Source organism: Osmia bicornis, chromosome 3, assembly GCF_907164935.1.
Source record: "Osmia bicornis bicornis chromosome 3, iOsmBic2.1, whole genome shotgun sequence".
Taxonomy (NCBI): Eukaryota; Metazoa; Arthropoda; class Insecta; order Hymenoptera; family Megachilidae; genus Osmia; species Osmia bicornis.
Genome location: NC_060218.1, coordinates 4,032,896 through 4,051,424, shown reverse-complemented (window position 1 = coordinate 4,051,424; position 18,529 = coordinate 4,032,896). Strand labels below are relative to the sequence as shown.

General features: G+C 45.1%; 1 protein-coding gene across 6 annotated transcripts in view; it reads right to left on the bottom strand.

The window, feature by feature from the left end:
• The window catches only part of LOC114871226, a 230,496-nt gene extending 214,423 nt beyond the window's left edge, over positions 1-16,073 (bottom strand). For all 6 annotated transcript variants that reach the window (XR_003788540.2, XR_003788541.2, XM_046285060.1 and 3 more), the window contains exon 1: positions 15,298-16,073. The gene's annotated coding sequence lies outside the window, so the exon portion shown is untranslated. The remainder of the gene's footprint in view (positions 1-15,297) is intronic.
• Between the last annotated feature and the right edge of the window lie 2,456 nt (positions 16,074-18,529).

The window sequence follows — 18,529 nt, the reverse complement described above, 5'->3', positions numbered from 1 at the left end:
CCTAGCCACCGTTCAACTTCACCCTCCTCCTTTCTTACCCGAGTTTCCCCTTCGATATCAAGACGCGTCTAGACGACCTACGGCAACGTAGACGACGAAAAAATGTCGAAACAATAATTCACGATGAAAGAGGGTAAGCCAAGACGCATCTCCAGTTGCAATCGTCTAAATCGCTCGACGAACAGAATTTCTCGTTCGTCCAAAGAGAAATACCCTTTTCTTCTGTGCTCGTTTCCCTCTCAGAGAAACCGGTGAAGCGTCTTCTCGTTATGAACGAAAAAGACTCGTTATACCTGGTAGACGTCAGGTAGGAAAATGGTCGCGTTTCAAACGACCTGACTCGCAAATGATTGCGCGATCCCGCTCGTGTGGATCGGATCTGAACTGTGAAAATCTTTCTATAACCTGTATATGGAACGATGCAGATGCTTTGTAGGCATTATTCCAGAACGAAGGTTTCTCAAACAGAGCTTGAAATCTTCGTCAATAGAGAATTTATAAAAGCGATATGCAATTAATATCGTTGATATTACTTTGACTTATTTCTTTCATCCAATCTTCAATTCGTAGCGAACGTGTTAACTCGGCGCCCCTCGATGGATTGGCAAACTTTCCACTCCGATTGATTTCTCAAACTCGTACGAATTGAAAATTCACTTTTCAAAGTTCACCATTCGATCCCCGGGACTTTTCGATATTGGCCATACGAAGCAACACGAAGTAACTACCAGGGAGTATACTCAAGGAATCCGGAGAGGTAGGGAAACTATTCGCGAACGTCAACTTCCCTCGACAATGACGAATAATTATCCGGTACTCGTTAATTAACGCTGATCAGCAAGACAAGAGGGGACGTCGAACAATGGCGTTTATTATAATTTAGGTCGATTGTCCACTCGACCGGAAATAAATGAATCGCGAGGGTAGGAGAAACGGAACGAGTGAAACGGTTGAAAAAATAATTATTACGATCGTAGATAAGACGGAAGAAGAGAGGGAATATAAAATGGATGAAACGGAAAAGGCCCGGTGAAAAGTATCCGGTGGCAAATGGTTACTGTATGGCGAGGGCCGTGTAGAACGTTGAACGCGTATCACGTGAATAGGAGAAATGCGCAATCTTACCCGCTACTTGCCGAGTAACTACTACCACCTCGGAAAGTGCCGGAAAAACTTTAATGGATCTGTTTTTAAGGACCTACCCCATCCTACCTCCTCCCCCGGGGTGCACGAGTTGCCGACCTCTTCACCGTGCAAAAACCCTCTCGAGTCGATGCTTGAGTCGTGGCACAAGAGCGGAACGGAAACGGAGAGCTATGTAGAACTCGAGCAACGAGCAGCAAATAAAGTACGAGACAGATAATCGTGCCGTTTAACAGCGGTGCTCATCGAATCACGTCCCATCATCCGCCACGTCTGAACGATCAACGTAATTAAACAAACATTTCAACCATCGACCACTTCTGTTTCTCGTCTTTGAATGGAGGAGAAACGTGACGCCGTATATCTATGATGAAAATTTCGATCGTATACACCGATTAACGAGCGACGAGACGCAGAACTCGTACAGATAACGAAAACGTAAACCTTCCAGCGGAAATGCAACGGTCCAGAGAGTTCCGAGCCGATAAGTAGAGATAGCATCGAAATACAATATATTGCGAGTAGGTTTGTTTTTAATGGTTCATAAGTACCTAGGAGTAAAAAAAATAAAACAAAACTGAACTTGATCTCATCGGTAGAGATAAGATGCTACCAGCCACACCGACGTAGACACGAAAGATTAACCAAAGAGGAAAAGTTTGCTCCTCTAGTCGATTCGGGAAAGATTGCCGAAACTTCGAGCCGGTATGTCGATGAATATAGCGAAGTGTCTAGGTTCCATTAATCATCCTGTCGCAAAGGTGGCTGACTGCAATTTCCCAATGAACGTCAGTTCAACAGATTTTTCATCTTCTCCGAGCGGTAAGGCTGTCGGTGGGTATGGTTCGTGTACTTTTTGTTCAGTCGGTCCCGGTCGTGCTCGTTCTCCCGTATTTTCTCTCGTCTTTGGCTCTTTGTTTTCTTCTCGTAGCTCGTTTCCATGAAACCGCCCCGTTTATCCACGGGACTTTCTCTCCGTCTTCCTCTTCGTCATCATCATCTTCTCGGTGTTGGTTTTAGCTGGTCATCTCGTAAAGGCTCGCCCACGGGCCAAAGCGGAGGGTTGGGGGAATAAAGTGCGCGAAATACAAGGCGTCGATCGAACCCGTGGTACCTTGGAAAAATAATGGCCGGCTTTGTCTCGCGTACCGTTTGTCGCATACACGAGAATCATTCTTATTGGTCGATTAATCGGCGGCGGGAATCGATCGACGTAAATTTTCGAACGACGTTACGAAACCCCATCGATGCGTCCCTCTTTTTCTTTTTTTCTCTCGTCCTTTCAGCAAAATTTCCCCTTCACCGGGGCGCGATAACATCGTCGCGCTCTAGCTGGAAACCTATGCGAAACATCCGGGGATATATATCGTCGCGATGCGAGTCATTTATTGCTCGTATCTTATCGGAAATGGCCCATCTCTTCTTCGACCACGGCGCGGTGATTTCGGCGGCAACTGATGGCGAATGCAAACGACGCACACGCGTGTTTTGCGGTATTAATCCTTTCGCTCGCGACCTCGCCACCCCTACGATGCTACGCGTGAGAAATCGCAACGAATCGCAGCCGATAAACCGACTCGAAATTTTGCTTAAAATAATATTCGTCTTCTCGTTTAGACGATCAGCGAAGTTAGAGATTCGAGTCGAGGGAGAATTAACAAGTTCGAACTCTGGCGAGCAAACTTTACCATCCGATAATGTAGAGTTTCTGCCGAAAGAGAGCTTGTTTGACAGTCAAGTTCCCTAGGCATTAGTTAATGGCTGGTCGAACGTTGAAAAAAAAAATAAAAATGCAAGAGAACGTTCCCTGGTTCAGTCTGGTGAAAAAAACTTTCATGGCCGAGAGATTGTTCTATTCCCACATACAATGGAGATTTATCGCGATTACTTTAACCATACCATCTCCATGGGTATACCTAGTTTTCGCATCCGCTCGTACTCCCGACCGGAAAAGTTCCGATGCGCCTCGTTAATTTAAGAGCATTTCCGGATTTCAAGAAAAACTTCGCAGACAAGGTAAATATTTGATCGGCCACAAGCGTGCGCTAATGAAAGCTAATAAAACGTTTGGGACTGAAACGTTTTCGCTGTCATCCTCTTGCAATTAGGACGAAACGTTGCCGTCCCTCCCTCCTTCAAGACGCCGCTGGATAATTTACATAAAACTTCCTCTGACGCGTCTCTACGTTAATCAGACACGGAGAAAATTTAAGAGAACATCCTTTTTTTTCTTTCTTCTCTAACTATTCGTGAGCGGTCAAACGAAAGTAACTAGAACCGTGAAGGGTTAAGAGATAAGGGCCAGTATGCCAGAGGATGAAACGACGAGGTGTCGTCTGCAGACCCGTGCGAGGGTTGTTTCATTGCACGCTTTCTCGCTCCCCTTCCACTCACGGGTGAAAAAAAATACTCCATTTTATTCGCGGGAAAATAACAATAACCATACGCGATGGTTCGTGAAAAGAGAAGGGTATTTTCCGTTCCGTGTTTACGCTCGAAGCGATATTCCAATTTCATAGAGGTAAAATTAACAGTCGAAATGTAATGGAAACCCGGCCAGTATCCACGATGGAAATGTTTCAGAACCTAAACTGACTTGGTACACGCGCCAACCGTTAACCACGCGTTAGCTTTTATCGAATAAACCAATTTGATTGGATCGTACAATTTAATCAACTAAAAGTAATTGAACGTGGAACATTGACCAAAGTATTGTATTACGTTCGAGCCAATTAAACGTAATTTAATTATCGCCCGCAATGATGTAATAATTAATAATAAGATACGAGTGGGGTTCGAAATCAATGCTGCTTAATTTCGCGTGCAACGTGTAGCAGGTTGCAAATCATATAGGGTATTGAAAACGGAATCGACGGATTTGATACACGTCGATTTCGAAAACCTGGAAGAAATGAAAGGCAGACGTTTCGCTATAGACCTTTCGGGTGATGTATAACCTAACGTCGCGCGAATGGAAACACGAACGAACGAAGACAGGATGTTTAGATTGAGAGGCTGGTCTTTATTGCTTGCCAGGCCAGAGGCTCTCAGAACGTTTCTGAATAGAGCTGTAGCAATGTTGCGCCACGTTTAAACGTCCTCGTGATTTGTAATTCTATTCTACGCGGTTCCAGTGGAAACCGATAGTTTCCAACTGTTTTTGTGTAAATCCGAAGACCCCAGAGAGATACAATCGCATTAGAAAATGAGATTTGTTTTTTCAACGAATCAAAGGGAATAATTCCTCCGGAGTAATCGAAGCAACGAGTCCACCGATCAATTTTACAACCCCTTTTTTTTCTCTAGCCTCTCCCCTTACGCACAAATTTATCACCCTCCTCTAGTCCCTGCGTCTAATATGAATGCCGACGTCGTGGCATTTATTAAATAAATCACCACCTCGTCCGTGTATGTACGGTTAGATAGTTGGATAGCTGGTAGCTGAACGTTATCGAGAGACGATGCTCGAATCATAAATACGGTGGTGTAGGTGGGCTTCAATAAACCCTCTCTTAGCGAGCTTCAGCCCTCAGCTACGACCTTCTCTGCTTTCAATAAGGCAAGTCCTTTCGACTAGGTTGGTTTTCCCAGGGAAAACGGATATGTATCGCTGTATATTGGCTGCCGGCAGTATCCAGAGTGGCTTTCGACGTCGTGTCGAGAGGACCTCTATAGATCCCTTCAATGAATATTCCTTCGATTTGCGTGAACGCAAAGTAGAAATTCTAGCGTCATTACGGTATCGCTCGTCGATGGTACATGTTTTTACTCGTTTCCACGCGTTTCGCACTCTTTGTAAGAAAAACAGAGACTGATGGTACAGAACGATGGATGTATTCAAGAAAAATTCCATTCTCTAATATTTATTTTCTTAAATTTACTGGGAGGTTTCGCTTTTAAAAGGAAGAGAAACGATCGGTGGATGGGAAGTTTCGTTTAATTTGCGAGAGCAATTGATTCGAACGTTATAATCGAGTTGAGAATACGATTAAGCGATCGATGTTTGCTTCTCGAGATTGTAAAAACGCTCGACAAGACGATAGCTCTCCGGTTGTAACTAAAGCGAAGGAGAAGGGGGACACTTAATAATCCAGACGACTATAGAGTAGCTCGATTGAGAGCAACAGAAGAGAACCAGGAAAGACTCTCAGCCTAATCACTATCCCTCGATAGCATCGAGTCCCCCCCTCTCAGACCTCTATGCAATCCGTGCTCGACGTTTAAGGGTCTAGAAACATAGTAGGTACGGTATCGTTTCTAACGGAGCAACGATCAATATTTAAGGGCTTTAAGATCAAAATGGAGATGAGTACATAATAAAAAGCGGAGATACAGGGACTGCGTAAACAGCAAGCTGGAACCACCGAGTTTCCTTACATACGTATGGAGCTTGTTTTTCCTTCGACGTTTCCTGGAAAACGCCCGAGAGAAAATGGAGGTAAAAAAGGGACGGGGGAGTCGCGGAGGAAAAGAAAATATCTGCTTAACCTGGCAAATAATAAAATGGGAATCCTGGGATCGAGATTTGAATCGGGGTCTCGCGAGTGCATCCGTTCATCCCTTAACGTGAAATAAATTACACAGAGGTGGAAGTGGTTACGAAAATCCCTTGAACTGAGAGAGAGGAAGTTGTTGCCGTGTTAACTCGAGCATGGAGACACCAGAAAAGGGCAAAAGTTGATGAGAGAAAGAGAAAGAATTGAAAGGGAGAAATCCAATGATCAGCCGCGTATAAATAGCTCCCGACGATTCTGTGCGACGATGACGACGAGGATGATTCTAATGATAAAAAAAAAAAAAAAAAAAAGAAGAGTCAACTCGAGCCCTCGAGCAAACACGCGTTCGATTCAATTCCTGAATGGGACCAACGACTGTCTTATTCATTCCGTCACCCTATAGAAAGTAGAGAAAAGTCTGAAGCGAATTCCCGAATCTCATCTCTTCTTCCTCCACCCCGATGTTCCGCGCTTTGTCTCGGCCGAGCTCGGGCCACGATTTACCAAACCATTCTCCGAGGACGAGTTTATCCCTGAGATCACCGGCTAAACCAGAGTTTGTAAACCTCTCGCACGGCGATTGCGTATAATTAGGCATTGTCTACGCGAGCAACGGCAAGCCAGACACCAAGCGGAAATTCAGCCTCAATATAGCTGCAAGTATGCCGTAGATGTAGCCGTAAAAGGGTAGATTCAACGAACGCTATTCACCGCAGCTCGTTTCGTACCCCCCGAGAGAATTATTTTTCTTCCTTCTGCGACCTTTTAGCGGAAACTCCGGAAAACATTCTCTCGATTACCCTCATTCAATCTCAAATTCTCATAGTTCATTGAGTTGCGAATGATCATATACCCGGCGAGTCTACGAATCAAATTTATTCGAGTAAATTTTACCAGGCTTTAAAATTTAGGAGGAAATTTAGGAGAGCCTCGAATTAGCATCGTTTCTATCGTATATTATTAACTGAAACATCCAACGATAGCGTGGAATTATTCGGTTTTCAATAAAGAGAGGGTTGTACGAAAGCATCATTACGGTAACAAACGTTCGACTGGTATAATGTGTAATTATTTCTTTCTCTGAAATCGAACCCCCTCTGTTCTCCTACCTAAACGCACCGTTAACGAACGCGCCTCTTCTTTCAATTAATACATTCTCTTTTTATCGCGTTCGTTAATTTGCTGCCAAACGAAGCTAATTTATTTCTGTGGTACAGAAAAATATCAATGTTAGGCGGAAACGTTGTTGAATATAACAATACGTTTCCCTACGTGCAAACTATTATTCCCTAGGAAAGCTCGAATGGAACCGTTTGATCATTACAGACAAGAATGTAACAAGCGAAACGAATCGTTCTTCTAATCCAAAGTCGCAGGGAATTCGCACGACTGAATCGTACGAGGCCAACGAACGCGTGTCGCTATCAATCTTTCGGTTCCGTGAAACGATTCTAAACACGATTTCACGGGCTGATCGGTGAGCGAACGAAACACGGGAACGGAGGTCCCCCAGGAAGCCAGGGCCACGTGGCCGAGTAACGCGTGCGTACGAAATTCGAACGGGCAACGTCGCTCACCCCTCGACATGCTCCAGAAATGCTATCTACATCGTACGGGGGTTGAAGCAACGATATTCGAGGTAAAACACCCTTCGACGACCTTGACAATGATGATTGAATCAACATAATAGATCGATCACCTCGTGCTCGCGGATCAAATCTCGCATCGAGTACAATCGGACGGATTTTTATAAATCTTTTTATTTTCATATCTTCTTTCGGACAGATCGATCGACGGGGTGAAAAATGGTAAATTCGTAGAAAAACCTATCGAACATATCAACGCGGTGGAAAGTATTGATTTTTCGTGGATGTCACGGATGAAACGCGTGTACAGTCGTGGCTGGCAACTGCATCAGCCGATATTTACGTGCCGTGGCTACATTGATTTTGGATTGCCCAGGTGAGCACGTAACTGCGTAAATAATGAGACTCGGCCACGCTGAGCGATGTTTTATTCATCGTCGATCGGTCGACGAGAGGAGGATGCAAAATTTTTAATTCCCCGTAAAATCCAGCGATCGTCCGGAAGCAATAGCGAGAGGAGGGAATGTTTCGTGCCGAACCGGACGTTCAAACATTCGACACCGTGACCGACCAGCACATTTATTATTCCTCCAAGACATTCCACGAGAATGAGCTGTCCTTTTATTACCACTCGGACGAAAAGAATCCTCGTAATAACACCGGAACGAATCGGAATATAATTGCGATGGTAATATCCGTTGATCGTTTTTTCGCAGACTCGTTGTACTCGCGAAACCAACAATTTATTGTTCGGTTCCGATACTCCGGAACGATCGTGATTCTTTTCATGATTCTCTCGTCGGGCTCACCTCCTCGACCTCGATGTAATAACGAAACAGCTTTGTGGCTCCTCGGAAAAGAGGCGACCGACGCGAGATGAAATTGCTCCGCGATTGACGATATTTTACAACGATTGATATCGTATCCGGACTACCGTTGTCTACCGCTTCCCTTTCCATTTTCAGATCATCGAAAACGAATCGAAAACTTCGAATATTGCTTCCAATTTTTTATAAAAAACGTTTTATCAACATTCTTAACACGAGATAGCTGTTTGCCAATTACAACAACCTGCGATCTTTCATTTATTTTCCATCGACTTGACCATAAAACGTTTTAGAAAGAGCACGTTAGCTCGTTGAAACTTTTCTACAAACTACAAGAAATTCTATAACGAAGAAACTTTTCCCCGAGTCGCGGTTGTCCGATCGAGTTCTCTATGTTCTCGCGTGCACACGTGACAAGGATTTCGGGTAGCGTGACGAACACGAGTGCCATAATACCGAGAGCACTATTCGCTTACGTAACAAATCGCCAGCTCGATCGAAGGCAGAGTTTCGCCCTTGCCTCGTTCACAAAGAACGCTTGTACACGCGTTCAAAACATTTCCAGCCACGTGACCAATTTTACAAGCGAATGGAGAGGACTCGTGCCTTCCCTCTGTCCCTACGAGGTCTGACAAAGGTGGGAGCGGGTGTTTTGTTAGCTCGCTCGGTATTCGATGCAATTAGAGAACACGAAGGAACAACGCCCGCGCACGCCATAGTTCATCAATGAAATTTCATTTAAAAGATGCGTATTTAAATGAACGCGGTACATTTGGAATTTTCCGAGCAAACCTCTTGGTGCATCGGATCGAAATCGGACGATCACCCTCGGGCAGAGAAAAATCTGAATTATGTTATTCGTCCGGTTAAATTAAACGAGATCAAAGGGTAGTACCGAGAGGCGGCACGGTAATTTAGTAGCAATTTAAATTTAAATCAGGTAAAGCCTGACCCTTGACCATCAGCCGCGAGCAACATCTAATGTTATTGAATTTTTTCTTCTCTCTTGGAACAATGGAGCAGTGAACGAAGAGCCGGAGAGGCGCGTGACAGGATTATAAAGGGTGGAGGTCGTGCGTGTCCTCGGGGAGGGTAGTACCGCGTCTATGATTCTCAAGGTTTCGCGATCCACCGAGTGGTAATGATTCCCTCACCGCTCGTAACGGTTTGTACGGGCTGGGCTGCATTTCCTGCTTGTTCCGCGAAACGATCCAGACGCATAACTTCCGTTCACTCGTCCGACCGCAAGGTCAGAGGTGAGCGCCGTGCATAACGTCGACGTCGGTCGGCCCCGGACTAACTTTCGACATTATTCGCGTTACTAGCCTCCTACTCTGTACACCCGACCATTATTATTCTCCTTCTTCCAACCCCTTTCGCCTCGGCTATCTTTCTCTTCCTACGATTCCAAACAGCTTGCCGGTCTCGTTTTTCCGCAACCGCCTAACAGATTGCACTGTTACGCGAACGGATTCGAGAAAATATCCGATATCGATCCCTCCACCCTCAGAACTTGAGATTCGTTTCTTTTTTCTTCTTGGAATTAAAGCGAGGAGGTATGTGCTATTCCAAGAGAAAAAGCTTCGTGGACGAGATAAATCGCCTACTTCGACTTCCGTACGATTACCTGCAGGATCGCGTAAGAGAAAGGGTAAGAATAGCAACCGTTTCAAGAAAAAGAATCGACGTTGAGCGTTAGCGGACGGTGGGAAAGTGGCTATTAACCCTGGAAAAATTGTAGCACGTTTTCAACCCTCCGTAATGAAGCCAGTCTCAAAACTCTAAGAAGAGGAGCAATTATTGATTTTCTTTTAAAAATCCTTCTATTTCAAGAGTGAAGACACCTGATTCTAAGTGGAAACTCGAAGAAAGATCGCTGGCATTGGTTTTCCTTCAGGCGATCTAGCTCAACGTCGGCTTAACGGATTCCTGGCGAAACAGTTGCCGTATTCTTGGCATGCATCGAGCAACGCGAGGTTCAATCTGAAAGACACGCATCGAATAGCGACGACTAGAGAGATAGGGATTTAGGTCTCCCCATACGAGGAGTGTGAAACGAAGTTGCCGAGGAAGGAAACAAAAAAAAAATATATAGGAAACAGACGGGGGGGTTCGATCGTGAAAGAGAGGCTAAGACGCGTTGCACCTTGAACGAACGATGAACGGCTCTCGGCTCGTTGACCAACACTCGGGTCCATCGTCGAGAGGGTCCATAATGCCCGTAACACCCTCTTCAGAAACGCCAAGCGCCTTATTCACGTGGAGCCCCATGAAAGCTCATAATATTCAGGAGCAACGAGAGCGAGCGGACCGACCACGAGACGTCCAGACTCTCTCTTCCGCGGCCATAATTACGAGACGTTAATTACGCGATGAATGCACCCGCGGCATAGAGGAGCCGCGTCACTCGAGAGCGGTGAGCTTTCAAAGGTAATGCAGCAGCCACTCAGGTTCACCAGATGGTGTCGATTCGTTGGAGTTCACTCTTTTATATCCTCTCTGGAGTGTTATTTCGCCTGGTGTTGGAGTGCAACAATAAGAATCGCATCTGCCTAATCGTCCGTTACGAAGCCGCGAAACTACCCGGCCTCCAGACCGTTTCTTCCAGACTTGTGTCTCACCCTCCTCGAAATTTATGGTTACGGTATCTATGAATAGTTTAAAGTTAACCCAAATAGCTCGATAAAAAATAGAACCCTGAACTTTTTCCCTATTCCTTCTGATCCCACCCCTATCGCGCGCCGTCTGCGACTATTATTTTCACGGCTAGAATAGCGGCGATACCCCCCGAGGGTGGGATGAGGTGTTAACGATAACGATAGCACTTTCCAAAGCGAGAGAGAGAGAGTATCTTGGAAGCATTAAAGATTACGAGGCATAGCCGGCGATCTTCGACGCAGCGGGATCGCGAAACGGCTGCGGAAACGATCGCTGCGCGCACTCTAGCTTGCCGCTATTCCTCTAGGCCTTCTTAATTAACAACGCACCTACTCTCGAAGCTGTTTTTCAAACCGCGAACGCCAAGTAGCTCGAGGTCGACGGCCTGGCACAGCTAGCGCGTTTTCCACCGAAGAAATCCCTCTCGAGGACGCTCGATCGAGCACCACCCCAATATTCACGGTGATGCTTGCTGCCTAGATGGAGGCCAGATAGATCTAGAATCTGCGGTATGCCTTTTTCTCTCGCTCCTCTTCATCTTTTTGCTTTTATTTACGACTTGTTTCACCCTGCTTACCACTTTTCATCGATTCGATGCTCGATCGCGAAACTCTTCTTGCAATGGATTACCGGAGGTACCGGCACGAGTATTTAGGTGAATGACGGAAAGGTACGAATCAAGCGCTGATAGAAATTGAAATTAATCCTGACCAAAGAGAGAGAGAACGAACAGCGGGCTGCTGATCTCGAAACAGGAGGAGAGCGAAGTTACATCGATGCCCGGTGGATAAATTTAATGACGCGAGAGAAGCGTACGTGACTCGGTAATTACAGCCACTGCTGAATAATCGAACGAACCAAGGATTTGGAATCGAATCAACGATTACCGTGTAACCCGAGTTTCCCCGACGTCACGATGACGTGCCAAATCGAGGATCCTCGCGGTTCATTTCGCCGACGAAAATTGACTTCCATGTTTTATCCAGTTTCGCGAGAAAATTTTGCTACTTTAGGTAAGAGAATTTATCTTCTGGAAGTTGATATACAATGGACAGGGGAGAAAGTACCTAAGATCCCATTGCTTTCATTGTTGACGGAACAAGTCTGGTTAACTCGGTAACGAAGTGCTCTGGAAAATTTATAGCCGATGCATGATTTATCGAACAGCTCGGCAATTAAATAGCAGTTTATATCAAGCCAGTCTGCGGAATCCATAAAGGGTTATTACCGTTCGAGATAAACCGACAGGAGGGGAACGGAGCGAGATCTCCGGGAACGCGTACGACACAGGCATCGTTTGCAATTAAATTAAGCCAAATTACGTGCAGGAAAATGAATAATTATCAGGAATGGAAATACGAGAGACACCCTTCTCCCGGTACCATATTGTACCACGATCATTTTCCACGTGTTTGAACCCCAAAATTTCAACCCTACTCTCGTCGCTTTATTTTCAAGTAAATTTTTGAAAGTACGCAGATGCAATCCCGAGGACATATCCCCAGGGAAATTCATTTTCATCCCGTACTATTGTTGCAATCAGGAGGCAACGTCTCCTGACGATCCTCATTGTGCATCCACGAGGAATCTTTTTTAAGCTCGACAATTGGTGCACCAAGAATAAATTATCGTTGAATGAAAGGTTGAATGAAACTCACGGGAAACTGGGATTTCTCCTGAAGGAATCGAGCAATTTTCATTGGACTTTCATCCGTTCTCTGCCTTCAGAATGCTACGCGATGTCGCTTATTTAGCTACGTTCAAATACGGGTCCACTGTGAAATAATCATTGCGAACCGATTCAAGCGGCTCAAAATAAATACCCAAGATTTGTATCGCAAGGAATCTAAGAACCCTGATTTCTGTCCCATTGAAAACCCGCTTGAGAAAATCTGTGACATGGAAAAATATAACAATGAACTTACTGTTCGATCTTCGAAAAGCAAGTTGGCTTTGCATCGAATCTTTCTCTCACGCCTAGCGAGGGATGTTCAAAGTACCCTCTTGCGAGCTTTCAATTCGAATTGATTGGAAATCGAAATTCGAGCCATCTCTAAAACTATTAGACGATTATACTGGTATCACTCCCCCCAATCGTTGATTCGCGACTAAATAAATGTAAGAGGGATAGAGGCGCGATTTTATCGAAATCTTTTCTCCATAACGCACAAAGTTATCTCCCTGACGGTGCGTATACGATGAATACGAAAGTCCAGGACAAAAGTCTGTTCGGAAAGAAACTTCCATTTATACCAGATGCCATTCGAAAGAGACAAACTGCTAGGAGTAAGAACATGAAAACGCGCACGAGCACCTACCCACGACGGCAAGTTTTACGAGCGTCCGTGAACCCCAACGGGAAGCTTGGCGGATAGGTCACGAAACATCGGTGAACGGCGCCGGATACGCGAAACCGAGACAGGTCGACAGCTGTAACGACGATCGTAATGGCAAATCGAAGGGTGAGAGAAAATTCGAGGGTGGCCGAAGGAAAAATGAGAGATCGTCCCAGTTGTGTGTGTCGGTTTTATTTACGAGGAAAATTAGCCAACTTTCGCCTGCTTGCGAACGACCAATCGCGTCGTTCAGACACGATCGAAATTCCCCTGTACCAAACAGTTCGAACCAACGCCATCACTTAGGCCGACCCATCGACAAACCCCATGAGCCAAAGTCAATAGCTAATATTGCCCGTTTAGATCGGACCCGGACGAGCACAGAGAATGCTGCTCGTTCAAAATGAAACTCCCTGCCACAGACCTCTTCCCCCTTCATCATCTAATTCACCCTCTCTCCACCGCTCGTCCACCTGAATGTTATTCGTACTACGACCAATCCGTCTCTCTGTACCAATCTATCCCTCGCTAGCCGACGATAATTATTTATAAACAGCCGGTACCATTGACGCGACCGAACTAATATTGTTTTATACGTAATGGAGTTCGGACACCGAGGTCCCTTCGTTTGGCTAAACGGTCACGCATCGATCGTCTAAGCTTATTCATTCATGCGATCGGTAAACTTGTCGCCCGTGGCCCGTTCGTATTTGACCATTTTTCGTTGCCATTCGTGATTTAACCTGATTTCTAAGATATGCTGTTAGGAATTAAGAAAATTCCACTCGATCCACCCTTCGGACACCTAACGAAGTTACACTGGTGGAATTAATTCTGGACACTTTGAATAAAAATATTCTTTATTTCACGTTTGTGCAGAAAATATATATTCTACTATGCTAAGTTGATATCAAATAATTTGAACAAATACGAAATTTAAGTAAAAATTTAAGTGTCCCGAATTAATTCCACTAGTGTATTTGTTACAATGTCGATGAAAAACTGAGGGAACATTTTACACCCGGAAGCCTAGCTGTTGTTAAATGTCAAAGTGTTAAGTGTATTAGTGTTAAGTGTGACAAAGCGAGACGGAAGGTCTGGAGAGTACGAGCCGTAAGTGTTGTTCAAGACTTAGCTCGCGGATAGAATGTAACGATTCTAATTCCAGTACGTCTCGCGGTTCTCTTTGAACGTACACCACACGTCTAGGCAGAAACGTGCGAACTGGTAATTCTGTTTTTCCTGCCCTCTCATCTCTCTCCCGCACTTATCTCACGACAAGCCGAAGGAAAGGAAACGAGCGGAGAACAAGCTATTCGTCTCTGTTTCGTCTTGTACCTCTTTCCATCGAGGCTGATACACGCGAGAGTGCATCAGATCCTCTCGTCTCTCTGTTTGCCGACGTTACCTTTTTATTTTCGACCGGCGCAAAGATCGCGAGAAACAAAGGTGATGGACGACGAAGAGGCTGTACCCCTCTCTGAAATTAGAGTATGTAATACCCTTCGAGATTCGCGACAAGTTCATCGTACCATCTTCCTCGAACGGATTTCCCTCGCGTCCTCCCTTTGTTACCCCTTTTTTTCCCCTTTACGTTTCCCACCGCGAGTACAGTGCGCTCTATTAGTCGCTATCGTTCAATAATTACACGGTTGGATATTAAATGCCGCCCCACTGGTATTGTTCCCGATGTATCTCGATGTAAAAATCGCGTTCGAGATGTGGAATGAGGAGGGAACGACAAGAGGGGACACAAAGAGAACACGCGCAACCACGGCAATAGCGGAAATAGCTACTGATTCGAAATCCCTTGTGCTCTCGAGGTTAATTCTCGCTACTCGCCGACTCCCTTCTCAGAAGAAGAAAGAACCATCATCGGGTGGGAAAGTTGAAAAAGAACAGAGAATGTGATCAAGTACACGATTGCGATATGCTCTTGTGAAAAAAGAGAAGTATTTCAACCCTCCACCTCGGTGCCGTTGAGGTTATATGCATTTCTAGGTTAAATTTTGTTTTAGATGTACTTTCGGTTATCCGCACTTAACTACGATTCTATTTTAACAGTAAAAGCATAAAATTGCAAATATCTGTTATCTATTCTAATCGTGTAACGAGATTATAGGGAAAAATAGTGCTTGTGATACCCCTTATCATTGGAAAGACCTTGGCTGACCCATCGATTTTATATCACTTGGAAAGTAGCTTTCGATATATTTTGTAATTTTATAAAATTGTTAATTAAGAGACTCACCAGTCGCAGTTAGGAACACAGCTTATTCGTGACGAAGGAAGATCACTCTTGGTTGCCCCATCGTTGTCGAAAAAACGAAGCGGCTCCGTTTCCGTTTTCCAATGCACTTTGCCGTCACATTTTATACACAATCGTGAAATTCCTGTTGCGCCATCTTTCGCGTCATTGCCGCGCAAAACCGAACACCGAATCGTCGTCGACTCGAGGCGTTCGTTTTATAAAAATTTTCCTCGAGATTCGCCTCCCTTCTTTCGGCGTGGACCCTTGAGCCGCCACGGATGCCAGGATATAACCGGTTCCACTTCTCGATACTCTCCGGAATTCCACGAAATATTCTTTTCGCGAACGACTTTCTAACGCGAACGACAGTTTTCACCAGGATAATCTCGACGTCGCGTCGGTGACACTCGCGTATTATTCACTCGCCACGATTAACCGAGGACCGAAATAACGTTTACTCCGATTCGCAGAGTGCACGAGAAGAACGAAAACCACGTGGTAAAACCGGCTTTTACAACGCGTCGATGACTTCGATATCTTTACGCGACACGATCCCGTCCAACAACCGAATGCTCCGACGTCAAACGACACACTGAACGTCCTTCGAAAGAATGCGAGACGGCCGGCCGGCGCTTCGTCGGTTTTGTTTACCTTTGCTCGATGAATAGACGACGAAATCCTCTCAAGGTACGATTCCTCTCAGAGAATTGTTTCCTTTCAAAGATTCTACGAATTCGTTGATAATAGGACGCGATTAAACGAACACTACTCCGATTATCCTGTCACGATTGCCGCGCTCGACGTACGTGAAGTTCGTCAAATATCGGCCGGTTTCGTACTTCGTCGTCGTCGACTTCGTGTCGCTACGGTCGCCTTCGCCGTTCGTTACCGTCATTTTCACGCGTTCGCGTTTTCGAATACAAATCAATGAACAAATTAAAGAAAGATATAAAACGATTCGAATATGTATCGTGTCGTGATCACTGTCGCGAGGCACGTTGCACAGTGCCGCCGTTAATCGAGATTTCGCGGGCTCCTCCTGCGGCGTTTGGAAGAGCGCGAATGCACACGGGATGCGCGCGTCCCGGCGGCTGCGCGTGCACTGCCCGCGCGGTTCCCGTTCCGACTCCCCCCCACCCTCGCTCATTCTACTCGTCGTCTTCTTCTGCAGAAACGACGGGACCCCATGTCTCCCTTTCTCGTTATTTCTATCTCTTTCTTTCGTTATGTCCTTCCCCCTTTCTCCACTCGTTTCGTCCTTTTTCTCTTTCTCTTGAACTCGAAATCCCCTGTGCCACACTATCGAGGAGTCAGTCCCTACTCCGGTTAGCGCAAACACCATACCGAGAATCGGTGGGTATGTATATGTACCAGCTGGACATTGTGTCCTTGGACATGATAATATTCCTATAAACAGAAGGAGAGATTTTCCTTCTTTTTGCCTCGTTTATTATTAGCTTGATTACCGACTCGAATTGCATGAGCTTTTTGCGTGGCTCGAGTTCGCTTCGGAGCATCTCGGTTGTAACTTTTGCCATTTATTAGGAGGCTGTAACGGAGACTATGATTGGCTAACAGGGTATTGAATTTTAAGCGGGAAATGTTTAAAAGGAAGATGCAACATGATTCACTAGTTTTAAAGGGATTACCATTTAAAGACACGTCTCAATCCTTAAACGCGTGTTTTTTTTTTTTTAAATTGTCAACTTCAACAAAAATGATCTTATGAATATGCAATTGTAACACGATACATGTTCAGACATTTGCAAGGATGTGCCAAGTGTTCCGTAAGGACATCGACATTAATTTGTAGCGAAAGAGTTTTTAATTAACATCGGGATTACAGATAGAGATCCATTCGAATTTCACGGTTCATCAGCATATATCTACATTAATATTAATTACCTTATTTCGGAACCCTGACAGCTCTACCCTCGGAATCCCTCTCTCAACGTCGTCGGCTCTTCGTCTCTTATGTGCCCCGACCCAGACAACTCGACACACGTACTTACACGTATGTACGTTCCTGCATAAAAGCGAATACGTGTGCGATACGAGGCTTGAGTGTCACCGAGCGTGTAACGCATCTTCAAACGCGCGTCTTCTTATTGCTACCCTCTTTGAATCCCTAATGAATTTGCGTGTTATTTAAAATTGGAGCAATTTTACACTCGTATCGTTGGTTGCAATTTTAATAGACGAACCCTCCAAGAGTCGTCTCGGCGTGTCGATATCAGGTCACTTTTAGCTTGTGGCTAAATTTTAAAACCTGGATTAAATTGAATCTTGTAAATGATTTACAGCCTCGAAAATATCCTGAATGCAAAGATAGCCGTGGATCTGTTTCGCGTAGGAGGCAGAGAACGCTTCCATATATCTCCATCAATGAAAATACGGTGCAAACGAGAAGTTTAAGGGACCAACGATTCGTGATACGCGTATACATTATACGATGCACCAGGTAGTATCAGAGTAGCACGAATATACCTAAGTATATATCGAACGTGCCCTTGAGGGGTATTACATGAACCATCCAAAGAAGGAGAGGCCAACAGAAGTAGAAAGATGGAACACAAAAGAAAACGATCGAGATCGAATGAATTATGGCTCGCAGCTCTTAAACGCTGGATTCAAATCGATCCCATACATCACGTTATATCTGGCACCTTTAGTCTGCATTCTACGACCCCGCATCTTACCCCTTCCCATTTCACCGGCTATTGTTTCGCATCTTCTGTCTTTCTGTATGCACATTGTATTTTTTTTAAACATTGATCTTGTTTCGCGCCCACGCGATCGATTTTCGATCGATCCACACCCCTGTCTCGATATTAAACGGATCTTGTTCGAAGCCCGAAGCCATCCGGCCATCGAAAGAAATTCCCCTTCGTCATTGGCGAAACACGACGTTAACGTCTCGATGCAACGATAAGCGAACAAGAACTCGTGGAGAAAGTAATTGAAAAAAAATTTGCTGCTAACGAACAGACGACGTCAGTTTATATTTTTCAGCGAGCATTCGCGAACGGTAAACAACGAGAAATCTGGCGTTATATTGTTACCGACATCTTTTACCCCGATTTACGATCATTTTCTCGTGTTTACGGGCAGCGGAACGTATCGTTCCACTTGTTTTCCTCGCACCGAGGCAGAAACACCCAAGTTCAAGTAGGTAATGCCAGGGTAGGGAAGAAAAGGAGACAGAATTACTCTTGCGATCCTCTGGCAATAC